Raw genomic sequence first — 14,443 nt, 5'->3', positions numbered from 1 at the left:
AAGGGAAAAAAAAAAACAACATTTAGGGGACATTTGCAATAAACTAAGTGACCTGGGCAAACACCTCAATGAGAACAGTGATTGCTTTTTTAGGCACAAGGAGTTACAGTCTGCTTGTGCCTGTAATTTCAGCATCAGGGCAGAAACAGGCAGATAGATCATAGACACGCACTGGCCAGCCCAGTATCACTAAGACAGCAAACTTCCAGTTCAGTAAGAGATGTTCTCTCAAGGCCACAAGGCAGTAGGCTACAGAAGAAGTTTCCCAAAGTCCTTTTCTGGCCTCTGTTGTGCACGAGCCACAATTATGTGTACCCCATACAGACACATACCATACACACGTGCATGCACCAGGTAACTAACTAAATAAACATAAAACTAGTTAACAAGAGTTCCCCATTACAGCAACTCCCACCCAAATTAACAGGCAGAACAATCACTACACACACATTAACGAAGTGTGCATAAGCAACTGATGAACTGCATTGAAAAATGGAAAATCTTGTAGAGCATGCCAGTATAAAATCTTTTAAAGGGGCAGTTCATGTGGTGAGAGCTGGATAAGGTCAGGGACAGTGACAAGAGTAAGAGGAAAAAAAATAATTCATTAAAGGTTTAATGACTTTTTTTTTTATAAAAAAACCCACATATGTGAAAAGTTTCTTCCAGTCAAATAACGGAAGCACAGAAGTCTGGAGCACTGAGCTGACGTCGACCACTGCCGTTGGCCCTGTTACAGAAAAGCAATATTTTGGCAGGAAATGCTTCTTCAGTAAAGCAAAGCCCATCAGTTTCAGCGAAACATTTCTGTTAATAGCTTGTCAGAGGAAAACGGTGTGGATGTTAGGTATCCATGCCAACACGTGCCAGCTTCTCACTTCTTAGAATATTTTTGCCAAGATATAGATATAGAATGATTTCAGGCTTCCATAGCAAAGGAGGGTGGACTGAACCAACGATTCAAAACTTTAAATGGATTCATTTTTATTTAAATTGTAAATTTAGAACCATTCATATTATCTCATCTGTGACATTTTTTTTTCTGTCATTTTTCAGAAACATGCAGTGGGCTCATTCATTTAATGGAAGCTATCGTATTTTCTTTTCAATGGATTCATATTGAGCTTGGCAGTAGGGATTTAATATGGGCAGCTTGTGCTAATGAGAATAGGGTGTCTTTTACAAAGTAAGATGTTTTACTGCCATCTGCTGGCGTTGGTCTATAGCAACTCTACAAATCGAAATCGATTGGGAATGTGTATATTATGTGCATTCCAGATCTAGCCACAGCACAAATCAGACAACAACTGTCCATAAATATGGATGCTCTGTGTAAAAGGATAATACTCGTTTATTTCCTGGCTGCCCAGACAAGAATAATGACACAGAAACTATATTCATTGCAATACTGTTTGGCCAATAACTTAGGTGTATTCTTAGCTAACTCTTACATCTTAAATTAGCCCATTTCTATTAATCTGCATATTGCCACTCGGCTGTGGCTTACCGGCTCCCAGCATCTTTCTTCTTTGACAGCTACATGGTGTCTCCTTGACTCTGCCTACTCTCTATACGTATCTCTTCTATCCTGACTATATTCTACCCTGCCATAGGCCAAAACAATTTTATTCATTGACCAATAAAAGCAACATGTATACAGATGGACATTCCATATAATGACCCCTTTTCTGTCTAATTAAAAAGGAAGGTTTTAACTTTTGCATAGTAAAATTATATATAACAAAGCAGGTATCAAGCAAGAATTATACTTACAATTATTAGTTCATTTACATTTGTCAAATTAAGGAAAACATTCTATCATCTATTCTATCTTTGTGAGTCTAAAGTTTTATAACTAATTTGTCTTTTATCATAACTCTCTGTCTTCAACTCTTCAAAGACACTAGAAGGATGTAAGTAAACAGAAAGAGCATAGAAAGCAACTTTCAAAGTTCTTGAATTGACAAAGACATTTTGCTGCCTGGATAGTCACCCAAAGTTCTTCTGTAACATTGGGACATTCATCTTCAGCCAACAGGCCCATAGTATCAGGCTATCTTTTCCATGGAGCAGAAAATCTGAAACACTGTGTAGCAGTCACTTTCTTTCTATCCTGCAAAATGTCTGACAGATTCTTTCATGAAGTAGGAACCTTGAAGGACTGTTTCACCTTCTTTAGGCAATTTCAGCAATCAGTTTTCTGTGGGTCCTGCATGTCCAGTTCATACAGCATGCCATCAAGCCGTCTAGGCAAGAGGAGTTTCTTGCCCAAATGGCTAGCCTTATCACATTGAAGGCAAATTCCAAAATGAGTTTCTCCAATGCCTATCAAACTCTCTGAAGTAATTGGTACTGTCAGAAGAAGACATGTCTCACTGTTGAGAAAAGTCTAAGTTCTTAAAATATTTTAAGTGCCATATTCCATAGGTCTTTGAAATGTTGAAGATTATCAGTCTAACTGAAATATATCTCTATATATCTAGAAATCCTACTTAACATGACTATGAGTTTGAGTATTATAAATGGCTATTAATTCATAATTTTAAATTATATATTACATTTTTAAATGAACTGTATAAACATTATACCTTAAATAAGAGTAAAAATATACATACACAGAGTGTAGGAAATAAACCTTAAATTTGTATCAATAGACCAAAGTCCATTCCAATGTAAAGTAATCATCTCTATATATCATATCCCCCTTTAAATGAAAGCAAACATTTTTAAACAATCATTTTTGGAATTTTGGCTCTGTTTTCTCCAAATTGCTTCCTGCTGTTTGTTGGGAGAAATATTTTTAGGGTTCATGGAAACCTTTCAGGATATCTTATTTCATCAAACCAAATTAGTCTGGAAGGAATCCACAAATTCTTATCTTATGTGGGAACAAAAACAGAACCTCTTTTCTAAAGCAACATATTCTTAGACTCAAATTTTTAAGTCAAGGTACCTTTATGTTGGTTTATCTTAGCAGCCTATACAATGAAATGTCTCTCTGCAGTCAAAAAGTCAAAGAAAACAATACTATACATAATCCAGACTCTCTGTGTATATTCATTTTTACGTGGCTTATTTTTTTTACTCCTTTAATCTATGTCTGTCTGTACTCTTCTATATTATTTCTTTTTATAACTGTCTATATTCTTTTTCTTCTCTCTCCCAAGCCTACATACATTTTTTTAAACACACTATGACCCATTCAGAGATTTATTTTTTTTTCTGAATCTGCCTTTATTGCACATCTGTAATCATTTTCTGACCAGGAATGCAATTTTTAAAACTTTTTTGAATAGTAAGCAGGCATAGGTAGGACCAACTCCACAGCTTTGCCTGTTGACTCTGCCCAAATCCAACATGGTGGAGGTATGCTCACCCTCTCTGCTAGCTATACTCATTGCCCCAGCTCCAGGGATGCAGTGAGTCTATGTTGCCATCAAGCAACTTATAGCACTCTTTTCACAAACCCCATTTAAGTGCTCCATAGCTAGACCTTCCAAAAGACCTGTAGCTGAATTTGTGCTGCCAACTCGAACCAGGAATATGGCTCTTAAAGAATCTGTGCCTCTGCTTGCCACCTAACATAGTCCATCCAAAATATGCAACTACCAAGAAGTTGCGCTTGGCTCCTGTTTTTTGGATCTGGAAGGCCCCTCCTTATTTATTTTTTCTTGTTTTATTTGCTTGGTTGTTTTTTAAGCTTTATTAGGTCCTATGTGGATCCATGCCCCAGACAGTGGGTGCCATTCTGTAAAGAAGACTGCTTCTTTGTTTCCTGGATGCTCAGATACAAATAATCACACAAAAGCTATATTAATTGCAACACTGTTTGGCCAATAGCTTATGTATATTACTAGCTAACTCATACATCTTAAATTAACCCATTTCTGTTAACTTATATATCGCCATGGGGTTGTGGCTTACTGGCTCCCAGCATCTTTCTCCTTAGAAAGCTACATGGCATCTCGTTGATTCTACCTACTCTCTCTCTCTCTTTATTTCTTGCAGCCTGGCTATATTCTGCCCTGCCATAGGCCAAAGCAGATGTATTCATTAACCAATAAAAGCAACACATATACAGAAGGGCATCTCACATCAATCTGAATCAGTCCTGTTTCCATACCAAAAGAGAGGAGGCACTGTCTCTTAACCAATGCATTCCTATAATTTGCACAGCTAGTGACATGCAACCCCACTAATTTGGAGTAGGCTTAATTCTATTCAAAAACTGTATCTTTCCTTGCTACTATTAGAGTTAGAGGTTGGCTCATGCTGCTTTCAGTTATGGCTAGGCAACAGAGCCACATGTAGTAATGAGTGTGAGAGAAAAGTTTATATAGGTGACTCATGCAGCCCAGGTAAGAAGCAAAGTTAAATAGACAGTCAATTGCTCTTAGAGCATACATTCAGTTCCTTGTTATAATGAACACATTTGATAGTTTCAGGATTTCCCCTGCAGCTAGAAAGTATCAGTGCCTACATCTGAAGCTTGTTACATCACAAATGTAGCAAATCCTTACTCTGATCCATTCACTGAATGAAATAGAAGGGTAAGCTACCAGAGGGCCTTTGCTTAAAGAACTGTCTTCAAGTCTTGCTTCAGTCTTATCCTTGGGTGACTCACCATTGCTTAATTGTTATTTTTAGTCTGTGACTATTGTTAGTTTAGCCATCAACAGTTGCTCCAGACCACACATTCTAGAAATTCTGAAAATCCACTTGTAAATTTGTAAATCCAACACTTTCTGTTTTTACCCCCTGGGGAAAATCTGGGCAAGTATTATATCAAGACTGCCCAGTGCAACATGTAAGGGCTCCACTTCATGAGGTTCCCCCAAAGAAAGTTCAGGCCTATACTATTGCCATCAGGATGTTAGTACATCTAGGAGTGGAGGGCTCTTTGAACATTGGTGGGACGAGACTGTTAGCAAGTCCTGGAGAGCCAAAATGGCTAAATCCTCTTTCCTAAGCAGAACCTCTCCACAAACTCCAGAGGTGTGGAGTCAGCCAGGGAAACTCATCCTGGTAGATCCTCAGGAGAATGGATCCAGAGATGGACCCTGATGACAGAGTTCTGAGTTTCTGTAAGACTAGGCAGCGACTCAAGGCTCCAGGACCAGACACATCTATTTTAATTTCAGTTGAATTTACAGAATTTAAGAAAAATTTAAGCATTTGAAAAATATCAAAATTATATTTGAATATGTAAGTAGAAATAACCCTGCATGTTACCATTATATATTAATGTGTGTGTGTCACATCATCAATATATTGCTATCATAGTTCTATTACCTGGAAATGTAACTCTAGGTAGAATTTCTACTTCTACACTAAAAAAATAAGATACTCATTTGTTGCTCTTCTGAGCCATATTTATTTTTCTTGGTAATAAGCAAAAGCTTTAGCCATCAGAATCAAAGGAGGAAGGAAGCTCACTGATTATTTATTCTTAGTTTCTCCCCTGATCTTCCACACCTTCTCATCCTGTCAAATTCACAATCTTCTTTTCTTTCTCTCATTAGGAAAAAAAAAAAAAACAGTTGACTACAAGAAAACAAACAAATCAGAACAGGGCAAAACAAAATGGGGGGGGGGGAAGAGCCAAAGAAGGAGCACAGGAAACACATACAGACGCAGAAATACAACATACACACAACCATATACATACAGAGAAATCCCATAAAATCAGAAAACCTAAAAAAGCTCCAAAATAATCATTGAGCTAATTTGGGCTAGTTGTTTGTATACCTGGTGAGACTCTACTGGAGAACATGAATTATTCATTTCTGAGTGGTTATTAGCTGAATTAGCACCTGGTTTAGGAATGGGGGCTTATGGTCTATGTCTCCTCTCAGCACTGGGACAAGATCTAACTCAGACCTGTGCTGGCTCCATTCATATTACCATAATCTCTGTGATTTAGTATGTGTATAGGTACTGCTTTGTTTAGAATGTTTTGTTTTCTTTGTGTCCCCCATCTCCTCTGGGTCTTACAATCTTTCCAGCTTTATTTTTTTCTAAAGAGTTCCATGATTCATGAGGGGAAGGATGTAAGAGAAACCAGAGGGAGCGTCTCTGATGATGGCTGAGCAAGATTGCTAATATACTAATCTATAGGTGTAGCAGAATGTTACCAAGAATCATTTTATTGCTACATCCCCTTCGAAGAAGAGCAGTAATGGGTTTTTTTAAAGTCTATCTGCTCTCAGGTTTTTGGTTACCTGTGGAGTGTCAGGATGGGTTCTAACTCATGTAATGGGCCTTAAATCCTATCAGATAATGGTTGGGGATCCATATCATTGTGCTAGTATTGCAACAGTGTTTCATGAACTACTGTAGTTTGAAGTGTTTGTAGCTGAACTAGTGCTTACCTTTCTCCTGGACTGGTGTGCAGAGTAACTTCTAGTACCAGGAACATTATTAGTCTATAGGGTCAAAGGCTATAGTTAGGCACTAGCTTGATTGTTCTGTCCTCAGTGAGCTACGCAGCTGTTATCTTCAGCAGTAGGGTGTTACCATAAGTTTGTGAAGAGAAACCAATGCCCTTGGCAATACCCTGGATTCTTTGGAAATTTCCATGGGGCCCCTTTGGCCCGAATTCAACTATATGTAGCCCATTTCTGATATCTGAGGTTTCATTTGATTAGGAGAGATGTGTGGCTGGAGATGTGTCTTCCTCGTTAGTTGGTGGTTCCATTTAGATTTCTTTGATATAAGTTTTTTTTTAAAGCTTCTACTGTAGTAGGTTTCCATATGACCCCCAAATTGTCTTCAGTTTTAACCTGTCCCTCCTGATTCCTCTTTTTATTTCCTCTCCACTTAATCTTCCCATTCCAGTCTCCATCCATCCACAACCATATATTCTCTTCACCCTTCCTCAAGCAAGATCCTTGCCCCACCCCTCGTCCCTTACTCTATACCTGACCTCCACGGTTCTTTGGATTTTAGCCTCTCTATTGAAGGCTTAAAAACTGACATCTAAGTAGAAGTGAATAGATCACATATTTTCTTTTTGAGTCTGGGTTACTTCACTCAAAATGATTTTTCTAGCTCTGTCCATTTTCCTGTGGATTTTATATTTTATTTTTTAAAAGAGCTAAGCAGTAATCCTTTGTGCAAATGTGCCACACTTTCTTTATCCATTCATCTCTTAATGGACATCTAGGGCAATTCCCAGTTTCTAACTATTATGAATAGATTTCTTAAGAAAATTTCCTTTTTCTATCTTCTCTTTATTATTTTCATCAACATGAAATATTAATATATATCAATTAGATTCAGTGTGATTTTTCCACACACACATTCAAAATGGAGTGATAACATTCTATACAAGATTATTTTGATAAGAGAAGACTGGCAAGGCATGGTATGAGGAAGGAAAAGAAACTATCAAAAAGAGAATTAAGTGAGTCAGGTGCATGATATACTACTGCCAGAGTAAGGTTAAAATAATAAACAATTTATACAAGCTTTATCTATTCCAAACTGGAAAAAGACTTGCTAATAGTCCCACCATATATGTGTGTGTCAAACAGCAGACACATCATTAAATTGAAACAACAGCTAGAACTCCATTTTTCTATTCCTTCTATTTCATGTTTAATTTAATCATCTTTATATTTTCATATTCAAGTTTGAACCTCACTTAGCATAGCTATAAGATTAATATTTCACTTTTAAGGAGGTAAAATTCATAGGTAACCAAGAACTATTAATTAAAAGTAGACTTGGGACTCAATTTTTTATAAGAAGATATATTACTTCCCCCTTTAATTAAACATAGATTATTTCCTCATATGATGTAATCTGGATGCAGTTTTCCTTTCTTCTACTCCTTCCCGCTCCTTACCACCTCTTTTCCAATCCAGATCCACTCCCTCTGTTCTTATCATTACAAAAGGACAGGCATCTAAGAGATAACAACAAACATAACAAATAATAAGATAAAATAAACAATAAGATAAAATGAAAACAATCACAGCAAAGTTGTACAAAACAACAACAAAAAAATAAAAGAACCCCAGGAGCAGGCACACGTATCAGAGACCCACTCGTTTCTACATTCAGGGGGACTTAATATTTTAAAATGAAAATAAAATTTTGCTTAACATGCCAAAAAAATGTCTAAAACCTTTATTATTCTGTATAGTAAGTTTTTATCTGTAGGTGTATATAACTATACAAGAATACATATTGTACAATCCATATATTTACATTGCTATAAATTAGAGGAAAATCTTATTCTATAATGCTGAAACATCTCTGTCATACTCTTATATTTTCTGAGTACTAGAAATGAATCTTCTTTTTTGCTTTTGTTTTTGTTTTCTTTTTCGAGACAGGGTTTCTCTGTGTAACAGTCCTAGATGTCCTGGAACTTGCTCTGTAGACCAGCCTGGCCTCGAACTCACAGAGATCTGTTTACCTCTGCCTCCCGAGTTCTGGAATTAAAGGTATATGCCACACCACACTACTTAAAAATAAATCATTAATACCACGGTAGCCACAGCTAGCAAATGCCAAGTAACTTGGACTTTTAGGCTTATTATTAAGAAGAGTAGAAAGGATTAATTAGAGATCTAGTGGAAACTGAGGGAAAAAATATGAGACTTCTCTGGGTAAGTTTTGAGGAAATGATGAAAAGTAAATAAAGTAGGTGTTTGTGGATGGAGATGCACAAATGTAAACACTACTTCACTTTTCTTTTCTCAATAAAACAGTGATTTTTTTATAACACTCTAGAAAGTATAATGTACTTGAACATGAGATACAGTCCAGGATATTTTATTTTTGCTAGGCATCAAGATTAACGAGGGGAAATTATACTTAGAAAATTATGGCCAGTTTTCTGTCAGCCATTCTTTCATACTTGAAATTATTTTTACAATGACCTATCAAAAGGAAAGAATTACTCATGGTTAATCATGAAATGCAAAATAAATAAATAAATAAATAAACAAATAAATAAACAGAAAAACAAAAACAACACACAGTTCTTTATTTAGAGAGACTTGATCTGTACAGTCTTTTCCCCAACTGGCTAAAAATGTGTAACAAGCAGAGATATAAAGTGTAATTTCAAATGACCAACTCTGAAACTTTCTGCTCATGAGACAATAGATTTGATGTAAACGTATTAAAAAGAACCAAATTTGATCTTGGCTCATGGGTTTGGAGTGACTGTCTATGGCATGCCTGTAATGTGAGAGAGCACTGTGCAGGAAAGGACAGTTATGAGAAAGCTTCTCATTCACGGCAGCACGGGAAGGAGTCGTAGGTAGTGGTGTGCAAAGGGACAATTCCTGAAGGTAGACTCAAGGACTTCCTCTCTTCTTTTTCCTTATACCCCCTGAATCTCTTCTGCTTCCCAACAGACCTTCAAAGCCTCCTCTCAATGGACAAACTCACTCTCAAGGTCACAGCCTTTATAATATAGTCCCTGCCCCAAAGTCTGCTAGCTGGCTACAAAGCACAGTGGTTTTGGACAACTTTTATATTCACACCATAGCATCAATAAATTGTGATTACAAATTACTTAACATTCAGTCATTGCTGCTTTGTTTGTGTCATTGACCAATTTCAACTTACAGCATTTTTAAAGTAAACCCTATTAACTCACTCCCAATCAGTCAAAGAAGGGAATTCACAGCTTAGGAAACATAGTTAAGTTAGATTCTATCAGTCAAAAAGGAGGCACTCATTAGAGATGTTGCAAAGTATATTGAAAGGTCCTGTAGACTTTTCACAGGTGGGGAACTGTCTGAATCATTTCTGGCATTAATTCTTTGAGTTGTTTCCATTACACTATTAAAATGCTTGATATGCTAACACTTTAAGTGTCTCAAATGTGCATTTAATTTAGACTTAATAACACAAGTTTTGCTTATGAAAACTAAGTCAATTATTGAAAGCATTTCCCAAGGTTTAGCAAATATTTAAGAGCTGCATTTACTATAAAGTAATTAGCTCAAATGGCATGTTCATGAAAACAGATTTAGAACAACTTCACATATTGGGATGGGAGGAAATATTTAATATCAATAAAACTAAAATACTCAAACTTATCTGATCTGACAGGCATTTAACTTCGAACAAAAACCCACACATTTGTTTTCAAGGGGATTTCCTCCTTCCCTGCATCTCTACCTCCCTCCTCTTTTCTTTGGCCAATTGTTTTTCTGTGCTGAAGGTTGTTGAATCTAGGACCTCTACTAGATTGAAATCAATCTCCTGTATTGTCCTTTCCTTTTTTGTCTTCTCCTTTATTTTTATTGAGGCGGAGACTTTCTATGTTGCTGAGTCTGACTTCAAAGTTGCCATAATCCTTCTCTCTTCAACTCCATTGAGTGCTTGAGATTACAGGAATGTGTTGTGTTGCAAAACGTCTTCTGGGGAAATGCAACAAATGTCTTCTCATGTAATATAGGAAACCCATGACAGACCAAAATACAATACCACCAAAGCCAAATTGATTAACCAATGAGCTTTTTTGGGGTTACTTACGGGAATATGGGTGAGGGGTTACTAACAGGAGCAGAAATGACTCAAAGACAACTACAAGACCAAGGCTAACCACAACATGGGTGACAATTCTAGAAACTGGGAAGGAGGAGCACACTGTACACCCTGTACGCATCTCCACAGGTTGGAGAGTGTCCTATGCAGATGCCTCAGTTGTTCTAAACCTTTTCCAGAAATCTCAACTGGTTTCTGCTTCTTCCATTCAGTTGAACTGGTCTCAAGTCTTTCTTTGCAGTGTGATTTATCTGAGAGTCTTTTTTTAGAGCTCAGTTTCATCATCTGAGGGATATTCTCAGGTTTTATTGCTCACTCTGTCAAGGAGGAGCCTAGGGCATCTGATTGGATTTTAGGGACATCCTAAAGCTATTTTGAGTTCAGTTTCCCAAATGCCAGCTCAAGCAGCATGGACAGGTCCTGACCTCAATGCTAGGAGCCCCGCAAACAGACTAAGCTATACAACTGGCACACATATGCAGGGGAAGGAACTTGGTCTTGGGTCAACCTGATGTGCCTGCCATGCTTTATTGACTCCCATGGGAGGACTGCCCGTTTCTGAATGGAGGAGAAATGGTGGATGGGGGGGAGGGAGGTGAGGAAAGAGACTGGGAGGAGAAAAGGGAGAGGAAAATGGTCAGCATGTAAAATAAAGGAAAATAATAATGATAATAATAATAATAACAATAAGGAAGAGCTTCCATGCAGACAGGAATGTTTCAATCTCAGAGGAAACTTATATTAACGGCACACACCACAACTCCAAGTGAAACAATACATTTTATATGGAGATATGGGAGAAAACATTAATCATTGAAGTAGATGAGGATGTTTTTGTTTGGGACAATTAAAAAAACATATTCAGAAGCTGATAAATCAGAACCTATTTAAATCAATAGACTTTTATGTTTATAAGACAAAATTAAGGAAATACATTGAATTTTGGAATGTTAGTTATTGATTTGAAATGATTAGAATGATTTGGGATATAAGTATAGATCAAGAAATATTTATTTAGAATACAAAGAATGATTGTAAGTCAGCACTAGAAAATGGGCAGTGTGAACAAGAAATTTAAATATCTTCCTTAAGAAATTTCATATTCTGATTTGTGTGTGTGTGTGTGTTTATTTAGCTTGGTTACTTTATCTACATATATGAAAGATATTGTCAGAAGGTACTATGCAAATGTCAAGTTAAAATAGCAGAATATCTCTCTTAACCAAAAAGAATGACTTTAAATTAAAGTTTTAGCACTAAGTGTTAGGAACCGTTTCAATATCATATAATGCAGTATTTATTCTATTGGGTTACACACTTGTGATTAAAGAGTCTCAGGGATAGATTTATGTATGGGTACATGCATTTTTTTTCTCCTTGCTAAAGCAGAGATGAATAACTACACAGCTTCATTCTTTGAATTGGCTTTACTTATCCTTTTTCTAATTGGCCAACTGAAAAACTCCTTAAAGTACTGACTCTATGTAAACACACTTGTAATAAGAAGCCCTTTATTGTTCACCCCCAGGCTTTGTCTTACTTCCCCGAAGGCACTCTTTAGGTCAAAACTCCAGGATATAAGCTTCAGGGATAAATGAAGTTCTGACAAGCATTGTTTCCCAAGCTGATTTTTACCACAATGATTTTCTCACTATTGTTTATTCTTTGTTACTTCAGCCCTTTGAGTAATTCATAAATTTAATGATCCACCTAAATATGCAAAAGCCCTGTTATAGTTATTTCAGTTAGCACTCAAATTAAGCTGTGTGGAGAAAAACATTCAATGCCTTACTTTTATCCATATTACCGAAGAATGCCATTTTGATTTTTGATTAGAATTTTTACCTCGACGCCAATTTGCTGTTAAGTCTCTGAAAGTTCAAAATTAAATGAGGTACATCTTTCACTTTAATTCCATCTGTTTAACATTTTGCTTTAGTTAATGTATGCTTTAGTTCAGGACTTCTTATCAAATATTAAGATATAAACTGCAGTAGTGTAGAGAACTTGACACAGGTGCAGGCACCAGGTAAAGCGATAGTGGAAGAGAATAGAAGGTAGAAAGAGAGGCACAAGGATATGTAGCTTGATTTGTGACATGGTTGAAATTGTAGAGCTCTGATGAAGTCTTTTGTGTTGATGGTCAGGGAACACACGCTTATGGAAAAATATGAATTTTAGGCCTTTCCCTCATACCAAACAGAGATTCAAATCCAAGTGCATTTGATATCTGAATTTCTAAGGTATGCAAGAAAGACTCAAAAATAATAAGATACAAGACATTCATGCAGAAAGAATCACCAACAAGGCGTGAGTGAGTGGTAACTATCAGGTAAATAACAGATAAATCAAAATCTAAAAACAAACAGCTAACAGAGTGCAAAAGGGAACATTACTGTTGTGAAATCAGTAATAAGGGCAGTCTAAACTAAGGGAACAATAGCACAGGCACTACATAGTGGGGACGATCATGATATATTCACACACAGTAGAAAAGAGAAAATGAAGGCTTATATTAAGTTCTATGAAGGATGGAGGACATACTCTCTTACAATGTTCCTAGAGGTAGTGACAGTTATTATTTGCATAGTATCTTTGAGAGATTTTTTTGATGCCAGTTTCTAAAGCAAAGAAATCCAAACTGTTCACTGAAAGGACAGGTTTTTGTTTGTGTTGGATATCTATGCATACCTAATATAAAATCAGGTATGTCTAACTATACTTCATGTTTGTTATGGCAATGCATAACCAATATAAAGTCAGGCATGCAAATCCATGCTTTGTAGGTTTGTAATATTTATCAGTATGCATACCTAACATAATGTCATGCATGTATAGCTATACTTTTCATATTTGTGATATATATCTGAGAATACCTAATATAAAGTCAGGTGTGCAAATCTACAGTAAAAGATATCATAAAGGAATATTTATAAAGGCCTGATTCTTAAGAGACTCAAACTGAAAAAGTCCAACATATCACCAACAGTAGAAAACATTTCTTGCTCTTGTGTAACCCAATCAAGGCATTGACGTGAATATAACCCCTCTGGATGTTACTCGGTCACTCAGTGTTGTCATTTATGTGGGTGTTCATGTATACAGTGTTATTTGTTATCACCAGGGTGTGTTCATGTGTCTTTTGCACAGTGAAGACATTGACAGTTCCATCACTGGAGATCCATCTTATTATATAACCATACCCATTCTTTGCTCTCCAGCTTTCTTTACCCCTGGCAATCACTAGTCTGTCTCTACTTGCATAATGTTATCATCTTATAATATTACATGAATGTAGTTATACAGTATGTAACCTTTTGAGCTTGGGTTTTTTTTTCTTTGAGGAGGGCTGGGGTAGGATTTATATGAGAACATTTTAGGGATTTTATGAAGCTTGATATATTCTTTCTGTGGGGTGGACAACTTTGTGGGGCAAGTCATCGAATCAAATTAAACCTTTCACCAGTTTCTTCTCAGAATTAAGCCCTAATAGATTTGTAACTCCACCCTGTTTTTGAATGATGTGCTTTATGTAATTATTGTCATAGAACTTAACTTTAATATGTATCATCATGCTTAATAGAGGTTTTTTTAATTAATTAATTTATTTATATTTTATTGAGAAAAGGAAAAAAAAACAAGTTTCCGCCTCCTCCCAGCCTCCCATTTTCCTCCCCCTTCTCTCATCCTTCTCCCCTCCTCCCACCCTTCTCCACCTCCCCCCACTCCTCTCCCCCTCCCTCTCCACTCCAAAGAGCAGTCAGGGTTCCCTGCCCTGTGGTAAGTCCTAGGTCCTCCCCCCTCCACCCATATCTAGGAAGGTGAACATCCAAACTGGTTAGGCTCCCACAAAGCCAGCACATTAAGTAGGATCAAAACCCCGTGCCATTGTCCTTGGCTTCTCATCAGCCCTCATTGTTCGCCATGT

The sequence above is a fragment of the Microtus ochrogaster genome, chromosome 4, assembly GCF_000317375.1.
Source record: "Microtus ochrogaster isolate Prairie Vole_2 chromosome 4, MicOch1.0, whole genome shotgun sequence".
In the NCBI taxonomy this organism is placed as follows: domain Eukaryota; kingdom Metazoa; phylum Chordata; class Mammalia; order Rodentia; family Cricetidae; genus Microtus; species Microtus ochrogaster.
The sequence above is the reverse complement of the archived record's forward strand: the minus strand, read 5'-3'. Positions refer to the sequence as shown.